We start from the raw sequence: 19204 nt of genomic DNA, 5'->3' as shown, positions 1-19204 counted from the left end.
ACTCTTCTCTCTGTAGCATTCCAGCTGTTCTCTCTTTAAATTTCAAGCCAAATTCATAGGTTTTCAGGATGATTTAAAAGTTATCTAGGTAAGTTGGTGGGGACAGGTGACTTGGGGACCCTATTCTCCCACCACCTTGCCCCACCCATTGCTTTTAATTTTATATGAAAGATCATGCTCCCCCCAAATGTTACAATATTGACTGAAAAACCCATAACTCTTACCTAAAAATTCATGTTGCCAAAAATGAGAAGTATATTCGGAAAACTGAGGAGAATAAACTTCTTAAAATTCAGCTAATCTATGGCAGTTGTTAAGACTCTAACACACATAAAATTAATTAGGAGAACCACACCATCAGCTCATAGTTTGTTAAGCCAACATTCCCATGTCATGTATAATATACATGCACACAAATATATATTATATGTAACATGGGAACATAACAGGACCATTATGTACATATATATACACTCTATTTTAATGTTTATAAAAGCCAAATTATATTTAAAATATGAGCTATTGTTCTCATTATATCATTTTCTCTTTCAAATATAGAAATAAATTTATTCTCCAAAATAAATCAGTTATTTTCATAAAGATGATTTTGTCTCAGATGAATAAATGAAATACTTTTTCATCTTTTCTAGACTGTTTGATTTTTGTCTTACTTTGTCACAATGCATTCTTAAAGGATTTTATACCAAATTAACTGCCTTTAGATTCCTTATCAGGATGTTTCTTTTTCACATCTAATTACAAAATTAGGTTTTAGTATCTTGTTGTTAGAAAGGAGTATTTCCACTACTCATTTTAATTAGGACATTAACATGAAAAGAAGAGCTGCTCTTAGAGTTTAAGGATCCTGAAAAATCTCTACTGGCCCACTGGAACTCAATCCTGTTTAAGCAAGAATCTGCTACCAGATACTCTCTTATCACTGTATTTTTTTTTTTTCACCAAAATCCATATATAGAACAAGCAGCTGCTCTCATATTTTAAGGTGCTTGGTAAGACAGTAATTCCAAAATTGACATGTATGTGCACAATTGTCTGCTAAATGATGATGATGATATTTGTGATCCATTGCAAATACCTATAGAGACTTGGTCAAATCTTATCTCTCTAACCATACACTTCTGGTGGGATGTGGAAATGAGCATATCAGCGAACACCAGCTTCAAGGAACTTCATATCCTAAGTCAAGAGGGATTTCATCCATGGCAATGACTTTGGACCACACAACAATGAAAATTTTCACCTGATACCATAATGCCACAGAATTCTCTAAATCTAAATTATGCAGGAAGGAAGACAAGGGGGAAGGTCTTTAGTGTGACTGATATTAAATACGAAATGAATGATAATTTTACTATAATGATGGGACTACCTTAGAAGCAAAACAATAGATTTTATGTCATAGAATGGAAAAATAAACTAGGAAAAAGTTTGTTGATAAGTATTTCTCAAAGTTATATCTTTGTTTACCTGAGTTTGTGAGAAATTCATATCCTCCATGTAAATGGCTAATTTATTTTTCCTTTCATTTATATTTGTCTTTCTCCCACATCCATACTGGAAGGGATTATACAGGATATTAGTAAGTATTTGTTGAAGGGAGGAACCTAGGAAGCTAAAAAGAAAGAAAAGAATGAAGGAAAGGAAAGGAGGAAGTGAGGGAGAAAGGTAGGAGGGAGAGGAGGAAGGAAAAAAGAAGGAAGGTAGGAAGGAAAGAAAGAAAGGAAAAGGAGGGGAGAGAGGGAACAACATATACTGATTACACTTCTAGAAAAAGTGATTATTTCTGAGGAAGAAAGGCAAATATTTTAAACATTAGAAAAATTTACTCAGTGATTTGATATATTATCTAAACATGTATGAGAAAATTGGATCTATAATTAGTAAAAACTAATGTGTTCTTGCTCATAGGAAATAATCACATGGAGGATGAAAAACTAGCATTTAATGTGAGAAACTTTAATGTAAAAATAGTGCTCTATTGAAACAAAAATATTTATTTATATGCCAGATACAACTAAAACTTCAGTTCTTCCTAACTTCAATTCTGCCTATGTATTTTCATTGCAAATTTGCCACTGGAGCTCAGGGTACAGATCAAACAACAAAACTACACACACACACACACACACACACACATACACACACACGGTGTCCCCTTACATAGATATGAAATCAATTCACGACACACATTTCTGAATGTGACTGAATGTGTGGCTTGATCCATCTCTTGTATGTTTTGTGTTTTATCATTTTATTGAGTTGCCCTATATCTATGTTTACATACTTGCTCGAAGTAAAAACAACATGCTATTGTCTTTGCTGTATTCATCATGCCTTTACTTTCTTTTCTTTCCCTCTTTATATCTGTATTTATTGTTTTCCTCTGAAAGTCCATCTTACTAATTTTCTGCTCTATTTCATATAAGTGCATATACTAGTTTGTATGTCAATTGTCCTTTCCTTTTTTTCCTGCTTTTATTATCATTATGAAACTTCTTAATTTGGAAGAAACAAATTAAAATCTATCATTGCCACAAGGCAAACTCTGAGTTATGGGTCCTAAGTGGGAAGTACTTCTCTTCACGTTAAAGAATGCTAGCTACTACATGAAGCAAGGATTAAGTAGGCACACATAAAAGATCATCAGAAAGATACCTCTACTAATTCAAGATTTCTGAGAAGATTTAAAAAGTGGTAAAATGGGTTAGTTCTCTTTGAATTTTCCTGGGCTACAAGTATGGGGGAAAGAGTTTCATTGGCATATGTACAAGATAAATGCTTATATCAGCTTATTACTTGTTATTTAAGAAATATGGGACAAAATTTTAACCCTAAATACATAATGAAAAACAATTTTAAAAAGTATAAAAGGGATACTACTTTAAAAGGAGGATACTACTGTTTGAAGCTTGAGGAGTGTAATACAAATTTGAATAGGCTTTATATTATTTTCTATGTTACAACTGAAGCATGCCTTTATAAGTTCATAATAGCATTCATCACAGGTCTTTTAAAAGTATTTACTTTTAAAAGTATGTATTCATTTTAAATGATCTCTCCAAAGTTACTGTACACTGCTTATAAGTTAGACTCTCTGTAATAGCTTGAGAATATAAAATGTAAATAACAGTCCTTGTTATCAAAAAATTCCTATGGTCAGAAATACTCTCTCAAAAAACAAATTGCCAAATATATTTGAATATTATGTATTTAGCATACTGATTATTAGACTGCTTAATACATTAGTAGCAAGAATGGAGGCAGGCCAGAATGGGTTGAGATAAAATATAAAAGTTAGATTAAATGTGTAAAATTTAGAGCAAGAAAGAAGAATCATTAATGCATTGTCTTGGTTTCAGATTCAAAGAAAGTATAAAGCAAAAAAAAAAAATTGCTGAAAAATGTACCCTCTTATTTTCCAACTACTGTTTATTTTCACATTATGTCAAGACTATTATCATGTACACTTTGCACAAAACTAGACAGAAAATGCAATGGGATTTAGCATAAGTAATAATGTTGAATGTAAGCAAATATTATGCATGACAGAATAGGAATCAACAGAAGTGAAACAAAGAGATAGAGACTTAAGAACAGTATATTTTTAATAACTTCAAAATATCATATTCATTAAAATGAGATGGTATGGTTTTAAGTTTTATTGATCCCAAAGTTAATCATTGAATAAACAAGGTTAGCAATATTCTATCTTAAAATCATTTGCACAAATTTACCTCTTCCTAAATGTATGTTCAAGTTTAACATGACAAGATTTAAACCCAGTGCAAATTGCATTTTCCTCAATTTTTATATATGAATATGTGGTAAAAAAAATAAAATAAAAAATAAAAAAGGAAGGCAGGCTAATTCAAAACTAACAAGGTTAATTAGAGAAAAAGTGTCTGATGCCACTTTGCATAGTGCCTTATCCATTACAGCAAAGATCAAAAAACACAAGACCCATCATTTTCTTAGTGTTCCAACAGGTAAAACTTGGCTCATTCATAGCAAGAGCTTTCTGCTGCTTGCATCCACAAGCTTTGGTTACAGGAGACATGCCACATTTCAGAACAAAATAATAATAACTGTGGCACACTACCTCAGCCTGTCAGTGCAACAGCTATTTGAAGATTAAATAGCTTTTCTAACTATAAAGGAATACTTCAGGCACTGAATATTTTAGTCTTCTGCAGAAAACCCACCTACCTCTTAAGAAACAGAAAGATTTAACAATTATCTGTCTACAAATTAAATATACCATGGTTTCTGGAATCCAGCCACACATGCTCTTGCTGTGAGATGGATACCAAAAAAACAAAAACATAAACAAAACAAAAACCAAGCAAAAACCCCCAAATAACCAACATTAAGAAGTCTCATATTGAAATTCACTATCTAGATAACATTGTTTGGCATGCTCTGTCAGCCTGAACATGTACAGATGATACACAGAACAAATTATTCCCAAAATGGTATCATGATCTGAAAATACAGCCTGATTTCAAAAGGGCAGGACAATTTCATGGACAGTTGATCCATAACTGACCACCCAAAGAAACTAGATAAGCCTATGTGCATAGTCAGCCTTTTGAGGCTAATGTCGTAGAAAATATTAGTTCCCAAGATAGAATCAGAGATTACAGAATCAGAGACTTAGTGGCTGTAAACAAGTGTTCTTTCTGAGAATGATATTTGAAATTAAATAAGCTTGAAATTGTGAAGTCTATGAATGTGTGACTATTGTCTGTAAAGCACTTTGGATGCTGTCTGGATGCGTAAGAACATTACAGGCACATAAGGAAACAAATATTTGCCATGATCACAGAAATCCCATCTTCAGGAATACATAGTTGTGTTGATGAACATTTGCATGGTATAAAATAGTGGTATAAATTTGCATGGTATAAAATGCATTAAACAAAAATGTACAGTACCAAATGACTGTTTCTTCTCTATTTTAGTGACTCCTTTTCTTCCCTCTTCTCTCCCTTCTTCTCTTCTTCACTCTCCTCTCCTCTCTCTTGCTCTTTACTAGCTGGGAAAATTAAAAGTTAGTGTGGCAAGGTCCAACATAACCCTTACCTCCCTAACTGTGCTCTTCTTCAGTGTGAATGTGTGACATCTTATCAATATATGGAGTTCATTTTTGCATCTTCTTGAATTCAAGCTGGCTGTGTGTCTGCTTTGACAAATGGTATATGGTGAAAGTGATACTGTGCCAGACCTGGAGATGTCTTTTTGTGGGCTAGTAGCTTCAGCTTTCTGCCTCTCAGAACATTTCACTTTTGCATACTCCTCCTTAGAAGCCAGCAGCTGTGCTGTTAGAAGCACAAGTCACATCAAGCAGCCAGATGCAGGTGCTCCAGTCAATAGCCCTGGATGAGCCTCATCCAGCAGCTGGCATCAACTGCCAATCTTGTGTATCAGCTATCTTGGCCATTCCAATCACTGGAGCCTCAGCAGACATCTGCTTATAACTACATGAGAGATTCTAAGGAAGAACTGTTCTGTTGAATCCAGTAAACCCAAATAATTATGAGATAATAATAATTATTTTAATCCATTAAAACTTGGCCTTGATTTATAGCAATAGATAGTGGAATAGTGAGAAAAGAGTCACAGTACAGACAATTAGAGGATATCTAGAGATTACAAAAACTAAAAAAATAAGTGGGGAGAGATTATTAAATTTTTTGACAATGTAGGAAATTATAAGCAAAAATGATGGGAGTATCCAAAAGTCAAGAAGGGGTTAGAAAAAAAAAAATGTTGTGAAAGATAAAACAAAGAATGTGGGGTTGAAGCAGGGTCACACTGACTCAATTTACTTGCCAAGAAAGGGAAGACAAACCAGTAAAATGACAATGAAAATTCAGTACACTTCATCATGAAAGAGAAAACGCAGGGCAGGAGGTGAGTATGTTCTAGAAAGGCATGAGAGCTTATACTATTATAAACTCTCGGGAATGGAAAGCTTCCACTCAGGATAGGAAATAATCAATTTATATAACTGGATAGGTTTCTTAAAACAAGTGTCATTATTCATTGGCCAGGAAAGAGCTTCCTGTGTTGGCTCATTAAAAGTCTGATGTTCCACAAATACTTAAAGTTTTTAGTCCTTTTTCAATTTTCACTGGTGGTTTGCTCAAAGTTTGTGGTATTTTTGTCGTTGTTGTTGTTAATCGCTTGAGGTGATTAGTAGTATTTGTGGAGAAACACTATTCAGTAGTGATACTTAAAAGCAAGGGGAAATTTTTCCCTTTATAAAGAATAACATCATCAAGTTTTATAGTCTTTATGTTCGCCATGATGTTTTTTCTGCATGAAAATACTAACAGATGAAATCTATCAAAATACTAATATGTTTTAAATTATTTCAAGAAGCAGCAAAATCTTTGAAAAATTTTTAATTGAAATTGAACTTGTGAAATTTGAAAAAATAAGGTATGAACTTCAACATTTAGGAAACTATTAAAACAATTTTATTTCAAATCACACAACACAATCCATTGAATCAAGAGTGCTACCTAAATTGAAAATATAATACAAGAATAGAAAACGGCTAAAATAGAAAGAATATCCCTATCTCCTTCAAAGCGCAAGTTTCTAATGTCATACTTTCTGTAACACCAACAAAACTTAGGCATTGGTTAGTATGTTCACCATTAACCAATGTTTAAACAATGTTACACAAACTCAGCTTGAATTTACCAGAAAAGATTCTTCGAACAAACAAACTAGAAGATTATTACAAAAATAATCCATGGGAATTCAGATGTTTTGAAATTATTAATAATAATCCCTGATGTTATATGTTCTATTTAACCACAAAAGTATTCCACAAAATTCCATTAACTTGTTCCTCTTAATCCTTACTTTTTCCTCTGGTTACTCTATCTCCAATAAAACAGACAGTAAGTAACTGACTAGCCATGGACTGTCTCAGAACCTGAGGCTATTTAAAAATTTTCCAGGGAACCCTGGGTGGTGCAGCGGTTTAGCGCCTGCCTTTGGCCCAGGGCGCGATCCTGGAGACCCAGGATCGATTCCCACGTCGGGCTCCCAGTGCATGGAGCCTGCTTCTCCCTCTGCCTGTGTCTCTGCCTCTCTCTCTCTCTCTGTGTGTGACTATCATAAATAAATAAAGATTTTTAAAAAATTTAAAAATAAAAAAAATAAAAAAATAAAAAATAAAAATTTTCCAGGTTCTGTTTTTATTATGTTTAATTTCATGATTAAGCACAAAAATATTTTAATTTAAAAGTAAAATTTACTACTTTTTGAAGATGAAAATAAGGTAGATTTCTGTTAATTAAATAAAAAGGGGGGTTGTAAAAAGCTGTTTGAAAGTAATCATCTTTTGAACAACTTAAAATGACAGAAACTTTATATAACTTTTTGAATATTACTTTTCACACACAATGGAAAAAATAATATATAACCAGACTCCTAATGTATGTAGATTTACAATCTTTACAGCAATGACTTTATAGTTCATTTTCAGAAAGTAATAAGCAAATAAAAATTAAACAAATATGAAAATGTATAGACACTACAGGATTATCTACTTTCCAGAATTTAAATCATATGATCATTAATTTAATGGTAAGTTTCCAAAGTATTTACCATTATTTATAATGCTGTAAGGGTTTCAGATTTATGAAATTACTAACAAAATAATAAATAGTTTTATATGTTAGTTATATATACATATCAAATTTGTTCTATATGGAGGTACTGTGTGATATCAATAGAAAAAATAACTAAAATGGCTATTTACATGACATTAATAAATTCTTTAGTATATATAATTAGAGCCTAGGATATTTTATTTATCTTGTTTGTCTTCTAGTTTTTTAATAGAGGCATAATTTCCATGCTGTACAGATCTTAAGTGTTCCAGTAGATACATTTTGATAGATATAAACGTATGTACTCCTTACATCTATCAAGACATAGACATTACAGTCACCCACGTAAGTTCCCCAAAGTCCATCCTAAGTCAAACCTCATGGCAGTCCCCAATCAGCATAGATTATATAGCAGCAGAGATTAGTTTAGAATCAAAATTACATATATTTTGCTATTCCAGAGTCATATAAATAAAAAAGTGATTTCTGTTATGTCTGGGTCTGTCTCTCAGCAAATTTTTGAGATATACCTATGCTTTTTGTGTATCAGATGTTTGTTTCATTTACTGCCAAGTGATATTCCACTATAAAATACATTCCATGAAGTGTTTATTCATTCAGCTAGTGGATGGATACTTCCATTCCAGTATTATGAATAAAGCCACTAAAAACATTTGTATACAAATGTTTGTGTGGACATATATTTTCATTACTCCTGTGTAAAAACTCAGAAGTGAATTGCTAGATTATACGGTAAATGTATATATGCTTCTACACAAGATTGTCAAACTGTTTTACAAAGTGGTTTGGTCACATGCTCTGCATAGTTAACATTTAAAGTTTCAGTATTTTCAACTTTAGAATTTCTAGTGTGTTTGCATTGTGGTAACTCATTGTAATTCAAATTGTTTGTCTACAATTTAATTAGTGGAGTCCTTTTCCATGCACATAAAGGCCATTTCTATATCTTCCTTCATAAAGATCTATCCTTTCTCCATATTTTGCTGTTATTTGTAATTTTGTTATTGATTTTAGGAACTCTTTGTATACTGTGAATATATATGTATGATCGAGCTTTAAAGGCGCAAATTGGTGATTACAATACAGATGTGATATTCAAAAATTTTGCCAACTTATAACAGAGACCCTTATAAATCTGACTAGATGCCACCATAACACTAGAAAAACGTCTTTGGAGGCTTTTGCTGAATCACATTTTACCCTTAAAACCAGGATCTTAGATCCTAGGAAACCAGGCAGGTTGACAACATGGTGAGATCACATATAAAACTTTTAAGAAGAGGCTAAATGAGTACTGGAGTAGGATTACTGGAATATTTTAACACCAGCATTACTATACTAGAAAATACTTACAAAAAATATCTACAAGAATAGTATTTCATCAGTTCTATGATATACATTATTTTATTTCACATTTTAACATAGTACTTAACCATAACATGTGTCTGACACCAAGGTTTCGTAAAATTGTAGTTATGCAATAGTCCTCATGATTTAGTTATCATTGTGCATGTGCAAGGTGGGCCAGACTTAGTGACATATTCATCACTACAAGTGAGTTATTTTTGGGTTAAATTACTAATTACAATCTTAAAAAAACATTACAAGACCAACTTTCATTCACTGGCTTTAATCCTGCTAAGAAAGGCTCTAATCCTTTCTTCACATGCCCCACAAAACCCATCTGGCTCCTGAACATGGTAGCAGCTGAAGAACCAAGTTATTCTTAAGATTTGATTCATGAGGGATCCCTGGGTGGCGCAGCGGCTTGGCGCCTGCCTTTGGCCCAGGGCGCGATCCTGGAGACCCGGGATCGAGTCCCACATCAGGCTCCCGGTGCATGGAGCCTGCTTCTGTCTCTGCCTCTCTCTCTCTCTCTCTGTGACTATCATAAATAAATAAAGATTAAAAAATAAATAAATAAATAAAATATTAAAAAAAAAGATTTGATTCATGAATTTAAAAATATATTTTTGGATGCTTGATATCGGCCAGTAACCAGTGATGGTAAGCTGTTTACACTGTAGGGTGCTGAACAAAGCAGACGGGGAATGATTAAGATCATATTTGAATGGATATCACTTTAGGGGAAAAAATGCAGAAAAAGAGACAGCGAAATCTTCACTTCTGCAGCTGTTAGTATTAGAAAAATAAACATTAGTAGAGCCAAAATTAATAGATTAAAAATCAGATGGACTGGTTTAACTCATTGCTTTTAAAAAATTTTAACCTTATGAGGAATATGACATTAAATTACCCTTTGGTTTCTATTTCCTTATCTGTAAAGAAGATTTAGCAATAAAGATTTCCAGAGCATTTGTGACAATAAAAACATAAAGTATGTGAAACCATCTTGTGATCTTTAAAGTACTATAAAAATGAAGGTTTATTGTTTCAGTTTTTCAAAACAGGAACCAGAAAGGTTATTCCTGCATGGCATTCCAGTGTGATAATAAATGAGTAAATTTATGCAGGCATAAGTGAGACACAAATCCATTTACAGATTCTACAAAAGGAAATGTAAGGTTCTAATGGATGGGACCCAAATCCAGGTTTTTGACATATAACCTTTAATGATGAAACAATATAAAATAATTCTATTGTCATACATTTTAAGTAATTATAACCATTGACATTAACAGCCATAAATTTAGGAAGAATTTAATTTTATTATAATATATAAGGAAAAATATTCCCCAAGTTTTAATTGAATTACTGAATTAAGAGAAATTTTTAATGATAATTCTTCCTCTATTTTCTGATTTTTAAAACTTACTAAAGTTAGAAAATTAATATCTTAATGACATCTCTAATTGCAGACATATTCTTTATTTCTCATATCAAACTATTTGGAAAGATCATTAATAGGAAAACTTTTACACAATGTTGAATATAATTAGCTACCTAAATAAGGAGTTTAACTAGAGAATTTATTAGAAAATAAACTATATGTTTCATAGTTAATTGATAATCTTTTATGAAACCAGAGAAGTAAGCTATTTTCTGTAACTCGCTACCACAAAATTGCAGAGCTATTACTAGTGGGGGCTTGAAAGGAAGATCAATTATTTGATGAGGTTATGTTTTACATTCAAGTTTATTTTTCATAAAATATAAATTGTAATATAATTACCACGTTTGTATATATATGTATACCATATATATTTTTCTCTATATATTTTTTCTATATTTTATATATATTTTTTCTATATATATATTTTTTTCTAAGTGGTATGGAGATTTAGCCTTTATTGACTTATTGTCTTAGAAGCAACTATAAAATATTGTGCCAAATTTTCAACTGCTATAACATTCTCTCAATTTCTATTCTGCATCCAATTTCAATACAACTGTTATTATCTTTATAAAAGATGTGTTTTGTGATTGTCATCCTTTCTGAAAGACAAATTATGATACCAATGGCTGACTTTACACTAGTACATCACACACTCCAGTGGCTGGGCATCAGGAAAACAAATCATTCCTAGAGCTTCATATATATATATGTGTGTTTATACAAATATATATGTATGTGTTTTTATACATATATATATCATTTATGATAGAATGTAGATGATAAATATGATAGAATCTATCATACGTAATACAACTGATAGAACATATATGATATGTATGACACACAGAGAACGCATATATATGTATATATCATATATATATATATACACACACATATATATAGTACAACTTTGTGAAGTAAAACTATCTTAAATAGGTGTTGGAGATTCAGAGTGTTCTTGTGATGAACACTGGAGTGTTGTATAAAAGCGCTGAATCACTATATTGTACACTTGAAACTTATTTTATATTGTATGTTAACAAACTGGAATTTAAATTAAAATAAAGAAAAAAATAGCTAAGGGTGCCTGTGTGACTCAGTGATTGAGCATCTGCCTTTGGCTAGGGTTGTGATCCTGGTGTCCTGAAATGGAGTCCTGAAGTAGGTTCCCTGAGGGAAGCCTGCATCTCCCATTGCCTATGTCTCTGCCTCTCTCTGTGTGTCTCTCATGAATTAATAGATACAATTAAAAAAAAATAAACTCATAAGTCTTCACCCAAGGAGAGTGAGAAAGAAGGCATCATGACCTTGGAGTAGGGTTTGGATATAAGGCAGGTAGAATAGTCCATTAATAAAATGTTATCAATCAAATAACCCTGGATAGTTGGGAACAAAATACATTCTAAGAAGTTAAAATTGGAGAAAGATGCTGATTTCCATAATAACACATATCATATGACTGAAATCTATATGGAATTTAAGAAACAAAACAGATGAACACAGGGAAAGGGAAGGAAAAATAAAATAAGATAAAAACAGAGAGGGAGGCAAGACATAAAAGACTCTTAAATATAAAGAACAGGGTTGCTAGAGGGGAGGTAGTTGAGGGATGGGCTAAATGAGTGATGAGCATTACAGAGGGCACTTACTGTGATGAGCCCTGGGTGTTTATATGTAAGTGATGAATCATTAAATTCTACTCCTGAAACCCATACCACTACTATATGTTAACTAATTGAATTTAAATAATAAAAATAAATTTACAGGTCTGATTTTTAAGACAGCGATTTTGTTTAGTTAATATGTTGTTGGCAGAACATTTTTTCGTTCTATTATACAAATGTATTTTAGATTCCAATTATAGGTAAGTCCAAATGTAAGTTATGAAAAATACAGATCCCCACTACTCACACATTAGTATCAAATATTTATTAAATATAAGTAAATAATATAAATACAAGTAATTATTAAATACTTACTATTCTTATGAAAACATTCTTTAGATTGGCAATGTCAAATAAGCGCTCTCTCTACTTTAAACCATGTGTGACAATATAACATATTCTTTATTCATTTTTTAACATATTGATCACCTACCATGAGTCACTCTAGTAGGTGAAGAGGATTGTAATGATAGAAAATAGAGATATGGTCTGGATTTCAATATTATCCCCCAACTATTTAATGATAAAATACTTTACTTCCATTATAGTGTTTGGCTTTGAGTAAAGCTAGCTAATATATCAAGCTACTTATTTTATCTTTTTTTTAAGATTTTATTTATTTATTCATGAAGGACACAGAAGTGAGAGAGGCAGAAACAGAGACAGAGGGAGAAGCAGGCTCCATGCAGGGAGCATGACATGGGACTCGATCCCGGGTCTTCAGGATCATGCCCTGGGCCGAAGGCAGCGCTAAACCGCTGAGCCACTGGGGCTGCCCTACTTATTTTATCTTAACACTGTTTAGTTTTTTATAGGAAATGTTAGAAGAGGTTCCCTTCCCCTCATATCTTCATGTTGTATTTTAATTTCAAAGTGGTAAGTTATCAGAAATATACACAAGTATTCATTGTGTATTTTATCTAAAAAAGCTTTTATCTGATCTCATCTATTTTTTCTTAGATTCCAATATAATAAAGAACTTTTATATATTATTTATTTATATAATTTGAGACCACCATACTTCCAATCACTGTATATTGGTTGCAAGAATTTTATTCCTAGTTAAAAGGAAGAGATTTTGATCCAGATACGAACATTTTTTCAGATAAAACATATTTAAATTACTGATATAGCTAAATAATAATTTTGTTCACTCTAGTTACCTGGAAATTTATATAATTTTTTTCTGATATTCTTATAGATTATTCCATTTCAATTTTAAAATTTTAGTAAAGAGATGCCCGGGTGGTTCTGTGGTTTGGTGCCTGCCTTCAGCCCGGGACGTGATCCTGCAGTCTCAGAATGGAGTCCCAATCAGGCTCCCTGCATGGAGCCTGCTTCTCCCTCTGCCTATGCCTCTGCCTCTCTCTCTTTGTGTGTCTCTCATGAATAAATAAGAAAACCTTTAAAAACAAATTTAGTAAGACAACTGACTAAGTACTTGAGACTTAGAGTTCTATTAATTGTTTTATTTCTTCATGGTTGGACAGTGAAAATAGTATCAGATAATTTTATTTGTTCAGTTTGTTCAGTTTCTTGATCAGGATTCTTATATAATAGATGTTTAAGTAAAGTCTTAAAATAGCTGATTTACGTCCACAGTGTCAAAGAAAAATGTCTATGAAGTCTACACAAAATTGACTACAGAGATCTGTAGCTATGTATTCAATTATATTTTATCTCTTCTCTCATTATAAATCTTAGTCTATTACTTAAATTGGAGAAAATTCAAAGGATTTGGTATTATCTAATTTAGCCATAACTTCCTAAATACATACTTATAAGCATGTAACATTAAACCTAGGCATAAATAATTTATTGATGAAGTGATATATTATTTTGGAAGTCTGTTCCTTTATTCCCCCTCCTGTTACCAGTTAAACTTAGCATTAGAAAATACTAGAAAAATTATACCATTTATTTTATTTTATTTTATTTTTTAAAGATTTATTCATTCATGAGAGATACAGAGAGAGAGAGAGAGAGAGAGAGGCAGAGACATAGGCAGAGGGAGAAACAGACTCCATGCAGGGAGCCTGACGTGGGACTCAATCCCGAGACTCCAGTATCATGCCCTGGGCTGAAGGTGGCACTAAACCGCTGAGCCACCAGGGCTGCCCTATACCAAACATTTAAAGAAAAGTTAATACCTATACTTCTCAAACTATTCCAAAAAATAGAAGAAGAAGGAAAGCTCCCAAATTCATTCTACAAGGCCAGTTTGGCCTGATACCAAACTCAGGTAGAGACACGACAAAAAAAGAACACTAGAGGCCAATAGCTCTGATGAACATAGATGCTAAAATCCTCAACAAAGTATTAGCAAGCCAAATCCAATAATAAATTAAAAATATTATTCACCACGATCAAATGTGATTTATTCCTAGGATGCATGGATAATTCAATATTCACAAATCAATCAGTATGATAAAGCACACATCAACAAAAGAAAAGATAAAAACCACATAATCATTTCAATAGATGCAGAAAAAGCATTTGACAAAATACATCTATTCATGATAAAAGTCCTCAACAAATTATATTTAGAAAGAACATACCTCCATATAATAAAAGCCATATATAAAAAAAACCTATATCTAACAACATACTCAATGGTGAAAAATTTGAGAGCTTTTCTTCTAAGATCAGTAACAAGACAAGGATGTCCACTCTCACCACTTCTATTCAACATAGTACTAGAATACCTAGCCACAGCACTCAGGCAAGAAAACGTAATAAAAGACATTCAAACTGGTGAGGAAGAAGTAAAACTCACTTTTTACAGAGAAGAGCTGAAAGATTGTACCAAAAAACTACTAAAACTAGTTAGTGAATTCAGTAAGGTGGCAGCACACAAAATCAATGTACGGAAATCCACTAATAATAGTAGTAGAAAGAGAAAATAAGAAAACAATCCCATTTTACAATTGCACCAAAAATAATAAGGTAACTAGGAATAAACTTAACAAAGGAGGTGAAAGGCCTGTACTCTGAAAGCTTTAAAGCACTGATAAAAGAAATTGAAGACAATACAAACAAATGGAAAGATGTTCCATTTCATGGATTGAAAGAACAAATATTATTAAAATGTCCATATTATACAAAACAAGCTACATAATTAATGTAATCCCTATCGAAATACTAAGAGCAGTTTTCACGGAACTAGAATAAATAATACTAACATTTCTATGGAACCAAAAAAGCTCCTGAATAGCCAAGGCATTCTTGACAAAGAGTAATACTGAAGGTATCACAATCATAGATTTTAAGATATACTACGAAACTGTAGTAATCAAAACAGTATGGTAGTGGCACAGAAATAGACACATAGATCAACAGCACAGAATAGAGAGTCCAGAAATGAATCCATCATTATATGGTCAATCTTCAATGAAGGAGGCAAGAATATGCAATTGGAAAAAGTCTCTTAAACAAGTTGTGTTGGGAAAACTGGACAGATATATGCAAAAGAATGAAATTAGACCACTTTCTTGGAGCATACACAAAGATTAACTCAAAACAAATTAAAGATTTAAATATCATACCAGAAATCATAAGAAATCCTAGAAAAGAGCACAGGCAGTAATATCTCCAACATCAGCTGAAGCAACATTTTTCCTGATAAGTCTCCTGAGGCAAAGTAAACAAAAGTAAAAATAAACTATTGGACTACGTCAAAATAAAAAGCTTCTGCATAGTGAAGGAAACAATCGACAAAACTAAAATACATTCTACTGAATAAGAGAGGATATATGCAAATGACATATTCACTAAAGGGTTACTACCCAAAATATATAAAGAACTTATAGAACTCAACACCAAAAAAACAACCAATAATCAAATTTAAAAATGAGCAGAATACATGAACAGACATTTCTCCAAAGACATACAGATGGCCAACAGACACATGAAAATAAGCTCAACATCACTCATCATCATCAAATGTCCAGTGTGGATATATTATATACTATTCATGTAGTGTATTTTATGTACACACTTATTTTTAAAATAAAATAACACATAACAGCTATTATCCTGCAAGTAAAAACATTGGCTTTAAAGACCAGAGTCCCTGTTGCAGTTGGGTAGTAACTGAGCCAAGATACTGTGGAATCTGCTGGCTCTTTGCCAGATTGCCCAGAGGACCATAAGTACTGCTTCATGCAGGCAGTTTGAAACTAAAGTTCCAGAGAAACAAAAGCTATTTCAGGAGGATAATGGAATTCCAGGGCCTCTAAAGGGTGGAGTAGCTGATGCCCCCCTATATAGAGCCACTATGATGCTTACAATTGGTGGAACAGCATATGCCATGTATCAGCTAGCTGTGGCTTCTTTTCCCAAGACGTAGGATTGACTTCAGTTCATCTCAACAGGCAGTTTGTTCAGTTTCACTCAGCTCTCTATGGATCAGTAATTGATAAATTCAATATTTATTTACTTATACTAACTGCCACCAATAAAGCAGTCTTTACCATGAAAAAAAAAAAAGACCAGAGTCCTGCCAGTGACTAGAGCTTTGTGCCTTTAAGTTAGTTTCCTAAAATTTCTGAAATATCTTGAAATTGTGTATGATTAAGTCCCATTTTTTTTCAGAGCTAGAGTAAGGATTAAATAAGCTAATAAATGAAAAGAAGAGAAGGTACATAATATTGAACACTACTCTTCTTTATTCCAATTCTTGATTAGTATCATCACTTTTATTGAAAAAAATTATTGTGTAATTGTGCAGGAAAGAGTCCAACTTAAAAGAAACTGTGAAAACATGTGACACCTTATACAGTCAAAAAAATAACGAGATAATTGTGAAATAGATTCTTGCTTTACTTTTTACCTGATTTTACTGAAGGGATCTTATATCTGAGCACAAGCCATTATTAATATCAACTATTGTTTTTAAAAAAATAAAAATACCATATGATCCAATAATTCCACTAAGTATTTACGCAAAGTAAGCAAATGCTAATTAAAATTATATGTACCCCTATGTTTATTGAGGCATTATTTATAATAGCTAAGATATGCAAGCAACTTAAGTGTTCATAGATAGATGAATGGATAAAGATGTGATGCATACATACATATTTATATATGCATATGTGCATATAAAAAGGAATAGTAGGCAGCCATAAAAAGGATGAGATATTGTCATTTGCAACAACACAGATGAACCTAGAGCGTATTAAGCTAAATGAAATAAGCCACAATAAGGAAGACAAATATTATATGATTTCACTCATATGTGGAATCTGAAAAATGAAACAAATATACAAACAAAAAGCAGAATCAGACCTATAAGTACAGAAAACAAATTGATGGTTGCCAGAGGGAACAAAGTCAGAGAATGGGCAAAATGGGTAAAGTGGAGGGAAGGGTACAGGCCTCCATTTATGGAATAAATATGTTATAAAAGTATAAAAGGCATAGCACAGGGAATCTAGTCAGTAGTATTGTTAATAGCATTGTATGATGACAGATGGCAGCTACACTTAGGGTGAGCATAACATTATGCTATGTATGCATAATGTATAGAGATGCTGAATCACTATGTTGTGTATCTGAAACTAGTGTAACATTGTGCATCAACTATACTAAAATTAAAAATAATTTTAAACCAACTGTTTTTCTATTTCTCTTAGTGTTTCAAATTATCTTATACTATGCTTCAAGACTTACTAAAATAATTTAATCCATCCTCTGTGTTCAATACCCTTTCAATTTATCACTCAACAATTGCTTGGGTTCTTTAAGCATCTAAAAATGCTGACCTTGAACAGTTATGTCATAGTAAGTCTTCCTTCAATGCTGGAATCTCAGTGGTAGGTAGGGACACTCTCCTCTCCTGACTTTGAGGAAAACTGCTCAGAAGTCAATGTAGGATACAGGAATTTGTTGAGCCATTAATCTGTATATGTTAAATTCTATATTAAATTGAATGCTAATTGAAAATTCCACACAGCTCTTGGCCTTTCCTGTTAGGCAGTCTAGTATTAGCAAACACCACATCAGGCAGTGTGGACACTAAGAATCTCATTGTCATCATACATTGTTTTCTCACTAGGTTACAAATACAAAATAGGTTAATGTTTCTTAACTCTAAAGTAATGCTATAATTTCCTCTTAACAATCTTTAGCTCTTTTATTATCATTAATACTTATTATCCATTTATCATGTATTAAACAAACATTTGATAAGGACCTATTATACAAATATGTCCCAATCACTGTTCAATGTGTTATTAACACAATTATTCACATTTTTAATGGGGAAATCATGTAATAATGTTTAGGAACTTAATTTTAAATACTCTGGACTATTTAATACAACCAAGCAAGTACCATAAAAACTTTAATCACAGATAAGGCCCAGGTTTGCAATGTTGCTGTTTTTCTACTGAATTATTATTTTAAATATTACCAGGCATAGAATAAAAACTGCATGACTTTGGGGTGCCTAAGTGGCTCAGTTGGTTAAGCTTCTGCCTCTTGATTTCAGCTCAGGTCATGATCTCAGGATCCTGGGATCAAGGCCCACATCATGCTCTGTGCCCAGCATGGAGTCTGCTTGAGATTTTGTCTCCCTCTGCCTCTGCCCCTTTCCCTGCTCATGCCTGAGCTCTCTCTCTCAAAATAGACAAATAAAATCTTAAGAAAAAAAAAATCTGTGTAACTTCAGGAAATTCATTTTCATGTACACTCTATTTTGATATCACTTCCTTTAATGACCTCAAAGTATTTTTAAAAATTAAATTTAAAAACTATATAAGAAACCTATAGGGCCCTTTGGTGACTCCATCAGTTAAGCGTCCAATGCTTGACTTCAGCTCAAATAATGACCTTGGGTCATGACACCGAGCCCCCTGTGAGGCTCCACACTCAGCACAGAATATGCTTAAGACTGTCTCTCCCTCTCTCTCTGCCTCTCCCCTGAGTCTCTCTCTCAAATAAATAAATCTTTAAAAAATAAATATATATAATAAATCCTAGAACATGTATTGTAACACAGAATAGAATTGTTAATAGTATAGATTCTGTTCTAGTCCTTGAACTCATCCTTGAAGGATTATTTTTGG

Source organism: Vulpes lagopus, chromosome 16 (assembly GCF_018345385.1).
Source record: "Vulpes lagopus strain Blue_001 chromosome 16, ASM1834538v1, whole genome shotgun sequence".
Lineage (NCBI taxonomy): Eukaryota > Metazoa > Chordata > Mammalia > Carnivora > Canidae > Vulpes > Vulpes lagopus.
This window is presented reverse-complemented; position numbering follows the sequence as displayed.